Below are 6,261 nucleotides of genomic sequence, written 5' to 3'. Positions count from 1 at the left end.
CAGTCCTACTTCCTGGGAGCCCCTGTGGACTTTGGCCAATGGAAGCTTCAAATAAATCATTTGATTCAATAAATGTTCAACCTGGGAGCCCCTGTGGACTTTAGCCAATGGAAGCTTCAAATAAATCATTTGATTCAATAAATGTTCATTGTGAACCTCCTAGTAATCCATGCATCTGGCCCTTGGGTGACCAAGGGGGAAGGTTAGGTTTGATGAATAACTGCGGTGTGCTTGGTACTTCCCCACTGGCTCAAGTTCCATGAAGGCAGTGGCTATATCTGTCTTTCACTCTGGATGGCCAGAGACTAGCCCCTGCCTGGCACTGGTAAATGTTTAAAGAATACTTGTTGAATTGTGTTTGTGGCACATGGAGTTTCCCAGGCTAGGGGTCCAGTTGGAGCTGTAGCTACCAGCCTACACCAGAGCCACAGCAACACAGGATCCAAGCCGCGTCTGTGACCCACAGCACAGTTCACGGCAGGGTGACTAAGCACAAGGGACAAGAGGACGAAGGTGAGAGTAATGTTAAAGGAAAAAGAACAAATCTAATATGAAGCCAGGTTTGTTCCTCCCTGTTACAAAAGGGCCTGGGAAAGGGTGATCCCTGTTCTACCCTCTGATAGGCTCCCTGCACAAGAATGGCAGAGGTGGCCACAGGGAAGAGGCCGGGCGCTGAGAAATGGAGCCCAAGGGGATGGACTTCCTCCCTCCTTTATGGGGCAGCCACTGCTAGCTTTCTTCCCCAGTGTTCCTTCTCTCCCTGCAAGGATCTCACAAAGAAGGCAAAGCACATAGCTGCCCGGAGAGACTGCATGTCCCAGGCTTCTTTGCAGCTAGGCAGGATCCGGAAACTCATTTCTGGCCAATGGGATTGGTTAAAAAATTCACTTCCTCTTGCGTTTTAGCAAATCTATTATAACCATGATCAAATGTCTTTCTTGATTTCTCTTTTTAATAAGTGACCCGGTTCTAGTTTCAAAGCTAAATTACTTCAACAGACAAAACAAAAACCCAACATCAATATTTATAAATACTCCGTAGAGAAAGCGATGGGAGTTCCCACTGTGGTGCAGTGAGTCAAGGATCCGGCGTCGCCACAGCTGTGGCTGGATTAGATCCCTAGCCGGCGGATTTGGATATGTGCCGAAAATCTTCCATATGCCCAGCGGGTGCGGGGCAGGGGGGACAGGGGAGGCAATGAATCGCACTTAAGCCTTTTTTAATTTAAAAAATTATTTGGGCCGCCCCCCCGCAGCCACAGCTGCCACCCACGCCACCGCCACTTCTGCAAAACTGGATCCTTAACTCAGCGAACCAGGCCCCTGGATAGACACAGAGTCGGTGTCTCCACAGACACAAACGCCGGATCGTTGGCCCACGATGCCGCAGCTGGAACTCTCACATTCACGTTTTTACACAGAGTTCATCTCACCTTTATTAATAAACGAAAAGATGTCAGCTTCTCGCAAAAACTAACGACGTTCCGCGTGACCTCAAGAACTACCGAAAGTGCTTTTGCGCATTTCAAGATCCAGGAAAAACCGAAAGACAAAAAATACAATCTTTCCTTTTAAACAATCTTATTAGCCTTACAAGCGCAAGGCCTCCAAAAACTGGGTAACAACTCAGAATTGTTCCTCTCCACGGAAATCTTTAGTAAAAGGCGAAAGATTTATGCGATCTGAAGAGAAACCAGAGTATACCAGGGTTCTACAGCACACATTACTCGGGGAACTGCTACCCCTAACACAGTAACGGTGACTTTCCAAAGGAATTAGTCACACCTTCCTTTTTTTCCCTACAATTCTATGAAATATCACTCATATTTAGGAAAAAATAGATCAAGTAGAAAGGAAGAATTAGTAATTTTAAGACGAAGAATGTGTGCCGGGTGCAATGCATTCTGGATATGCAAATAATAATCTCAGTCGTCACTCTCCGGTTTCCGGAAATATCTTAAATAGTTTATTCAGCTCTGTGCTGGGACCGAGATTACCACCAGGGGGCAGAGCGGAGGTCAGATTTAAGGGGTTAATATACAGACCTGAGCCTGATCCCGCTACAAAGTCAGTTTTAGAGTTCGCACTTTAGGTAAAATTTATTTTCAATTCAGTTCAATTCAATTAGATTAAAGTAAATAAAAAATAAAATAAACCTTGAAAGTCACTATCTTCATTCATTCATTCATGCAACAAAAGTATATGGAACGTTGTTAAACCCTGTGCAGGGCTCTAGGGAGAGATTGATCACGTACATGTCACCTTCACAGAGTGCTCAGTGTGATGGGAGCCGGGTGTATGTGATGAGCACTGATAACAATATTTTGGCGACGCCCGGGCAGAACATTAAAGGACCACAGGAGCAGGGTGGTGAGGGTATTCTAGGCAGGGCGATGGGGTGCCGAGAGGGTAAGTGACCAGGTGGCTATCAGTGCCGGCTAAGTGCTTGGATTTACCTTGAAGGCAGACGGGAGGCAGTGATGAGTTTTAAGAGAGACCATGTGACCCGATTAGTGTTTTTAATACAGTGGTTCTGGGATCAGCGGATCAGTCTTACCTGGATATGTGTTAGAGACGCAAAGGTTTTGAACTCCTCCTGGATCCGCTGCATCTGAAACTCTGGGGGTGGGGCCTAGCAGCGGGGTTTTAATGAGCCCTCCAGGTGACTGAGATGCTGGCTGGGTTGAAAACCACCGTTAGGCAACCATTCTGGTTAAAGTGTGGCTATGGTCGGAGAGCAAGAAGTTTTAGGGTGGCGAATTATTAGGAGGCTGATCATTAAAGTTAGGGAGTGGGCGGGAGAAGGACAGGGCAAGGCCTGGCAAAGGGTGGAATGTAAAGAAGAAAAAAAAAGAGTTCCCATCGTGGCGCAGTGGTCAAGGAATCTGACTAGGAACCATGAGGTTGTGGGTTTGATTCTTGGCTTCGCTCAGTGGGTTAAGGATCCGGCGTTGCCTTGAGCTGTGGTGTAGGTCGCAGATGCGGCTCGGATCTGGCGTTGCTGTGGCTGTGGCATTGGCCGGTGGCTACAGCTCCGATTCGACCCCTAGCCTGGGAACCTCCATATGGCGCAGGAAGCAGCCCCACCCCCAGAGAGGATGGTGGCACCAAGGGGGAGGTGGCACAGCAGGAGCATGCAAAGGACATTAGGGAGAGGCCAGGGAGGCAGGAGGAAAACCAGAAGTGGGAGTGGCACAGACACAAGGGCAGGGGGTCAGGGGTGTTAAATTGCCCCCAGAGGTCAAGTATAGTGGGGGCTGCAAGGGCCAGTGGATGTGGAGGTAGGGAAGTCAGTGACCCTGACCAGGGGCGTTTTCAGGGAGTGGAAGTGACAGAGGCCCCACTGCAGGGGGTTGATGAAGGAGATAGTGTGAAATGATGTAGGACCTTGTGGTCCTTCCCGCACCTCCTGTCCCCAACGTGTTGTCCACCTGCCCTTTGTCTGTAGAAAAACTTTAGACAAAGAATAAGTTTAATTGGAAAGATGAGGAGTTCCCATTGTGGCTCAGTAGGTTAAGAACCCAATCTAATGTCCGTGAGATGTGGGTTCCATCCCTGGCTTCGTTCAGAGGGTTAGGGATCTGGTGTTGCAGAAAGCTGTGTGGTAGTAGATACTAAAACCCCCACCAAGGGGGAGGAGTTAGCTGCATGATGACCAGATTGTAGCTGTGACATAAGCTGCTATAGTTCTGAGGACTGGCCTCAAGGAAATGGGAAAAAACGGGCCCTAGAACTGAAGATGAACCACACTTAATCAAGATGATGCTGATCTGGAGTTCCTGTCGTGGCTCAGTGTTTAGCGAACCCAACTAATATCCATGAGGACGCAGGTTCCATCTCTGGCCTTGCTCAGTGGGTTGGGGATCCGGCGTTGCCGTGAGCTGTGGTGTAAGTCACAGATGCCGCTTGGACCCTGAGTTGCTGTGGCTGTGGTATAAGCCAGTGGCTACAGTTCCAATTTGATCCCTAACCTGGGACCCTCCATATGCTGCAGGTGTAGCCCTAAAAAGACAAAAGACGAAAAAAAACCCGATGCTGATCAGACCACCACATGACCAATTGCAAGATGACTGTCAGATCGGACCGGGCTGCTTCTGCATGTAGCCCCCGCCCCCTAACTCCACCTATAAAAGCTCTTGCCCACTGATGGTCAGTGGGGGAATCTTTGGACGGGAAGTCCACCCTCTCCCCCAGGTTGCTGGCCTTCAAAATAAAACAAACTTTTCCTTTGCCACCAACCTTGCCTCTTTATTGGCTTTAGAACGGCAAGCAGCCGGACCCCACTCTCGCTAACAAGTGGGGTGGAGGGTGGAAGCTTCGGGGACACCGGCTGGAAGGGGTGTGAGCTTAGAGGAGGGCTTTTTCTTTCTTTGGTCTCAGGAAAGTGTCAAAGGGGTTCAGACTCGGCTGGGGAGGAGGTGGTGCAGAGGGAAAGGGGGAAGACGCAGGAGAGAGGAAGTAATTGGTGGGGGCGGGTGGGATATGGGGAGGGGGGCCGTGGCTGCCTTCAGGTTCGAGGAAGGACCCCAAGTGCAAGGGAGCAGAAGGGAAGGGAGCAGGGGGAGTGCGGTGATCCCTCCACCCCAATTGATGGAGCCCATCCCCCCTTCTATGGCTCACCTGCAGCTCCCTCCCCTGCACCTGCCTGCCCCAAGTTCCCTCCCTCTTTCTCAGCTGGGAAACCACCCCCCCTGCCTTTTCAGCATCTGCCTTGTGGTGACTGAACTGCTGGAAAAATCAGACCACTGAGCAAAACTTGACACTTTTGGACACGTCTCTGGCTGTCCAACCCCCAAGAGACCCCCCTTTAAACCTTCCTCTCTCACCTTGATGCCCCCATACCTGAGCCACTCTCAGCTCATGTCTCCCAAGGGTTTCATTGAGAGACCAGAAGCCCTCATCCTCCCACCCCCAAATCTACCAGCTTGTCAGTATCTGCCTCTTGTTAACTGAGAGAATAGTGCGCAGCGCAAGAGTTGTGGGGTTCATTTTGGTTCGGGGAACTTACTGAGGACCATAGCCCAGGAAACAGTCCCTCAGGGAGCTCCAAGGACCTGTCCCAAAGCGGGGGACGGTCAGAATATATAAGATTTTGGCTGGAGGATGCGTGCGGCCAAACCTACATCTTGATTAAAGGTCCCCAAGATGAGGTATCTCAGTTAATAATTTTCGTCTTTCCTGGAGTTCCCGTTGTGGCGCAGCGGTGTCGCGAGACATGTTTCTGCAATATTTTCTTAGCCTCTTTCCTGAAAACTCCATCTTGTCCTGCCTTACTTTACCCCATCTTCCTGCTTGAAAAACAGTCGCAGTTCTGGTCAAGGACTTAAGCTTAAGAACAAAGACCTCAAGGCATAAGTTATTCATGTGGTCCAGCTGAATGGGGACTTAACGCTTTGGTCTCGGCACACCGGACCTGTGCAGATAGGCAGCCGTTTGCACAGCATGATATGTTCTCTAAAGAATAAGAGGAAGATGAGCCTCATGGCCCCAAGGGGTTTATGAGGGGTCGTTAGCAGCATATGCGTTAGCAAGGAGAACCGAGGTGCAAACCTAGGCACTGCCGGGTTGCTGCAGATAGGCACGCAGGCTGCAGAAGCACAGTGGTAATTCTCTAGAATGCTCTGCATAGACAGCTGAGCTTCCTCAATGCTAATAACTGTTAAATGCCTAAAGGTCAGAATAAAAGCTTAATCAGCTATGGGCTATGTGACTTTTAAAATAACTTAAAAAAACCCTATATCCTGCACCTACAACCCCCTCCTCACTTGTTGTCATCCTAAAGAGCACAATAAAAGCAGTGTGGTTTCTTGAGGCGGGGCACTTGGTCCCTGAGACCTTAAGTCCCCCAGTTCCCACCTTTACTTAAGATAAATGTCTCTGTGTGTTGTTTTATGTTAACTCTTTTCCTTAAGTTTCACAGCTCTTGTTCTTCAGCCCCAGCCTGCTGAGCTGGTCTCAGCACAGCGGAAATGAATTCGACTAGGAACCATGAGGTTGCAGGTTCGATCCCTGGCCTCGCTCAGTGGGTTAAGGATCCAGAGTTACTGCAAGCTGTGGTGTAGGTCACAGATGTGGCTCAGATCTCGCATTGCTTACGGCTGGATCCTTAACCCACCGAGCAAGGCCAGAGATTGAACCCAAAACCTTGTGATTCCTTGTTGGATTCGTTTTTGCTGTGCCACGACGGGAACTCCTTTAAGTCTGTTTTGACACCGTCGAAGCCCACATTTCCTCCCTCTCCAGTGAAGTTCAGGCGGATCCT

At 49.6% G+C, this 6,261-nt stretch overlaps 1 non-coding gene across 1 annotated transcript; it reads right to left on the bottom strand.

The window, feature by feature from the left end:
• Positions 1–1,585: 1,585 nt before the first annotated feature.
• On the bottom strand, positions 1,586–1,701 carry LOC125134847 (U5 spliceosomal RNA). Its single transcript, XR_007136835.1, has one exon. It is a non-coding gene; the product is annotated as a U5 spliceosomal RNA (small nuclear RNA).
• Between the last annotated feature and the right edge of the window lie 4,560 nt (positions 1,702–6,261).

Source organism: Phacochoerus africanus, chromosome 8 (assembly GCF_016906955.1).
Source record: "Phacochoerus africanus isolate WHEZ1 chromosome 8, ROS_Pafr_v1, whole genome shotgun sequence".
Classification (NCBI taxonomy): Eukaryota; Metazoa; Chordata; class Mammalia; order Artiodactyla; family Suidae; genus Phacochoerus; species Phacochoerus africanus.
Note: the sequence above shows the minus strand (reverse complement) of the source record. Positions and strands in the feature narration are given on the sequence as shown.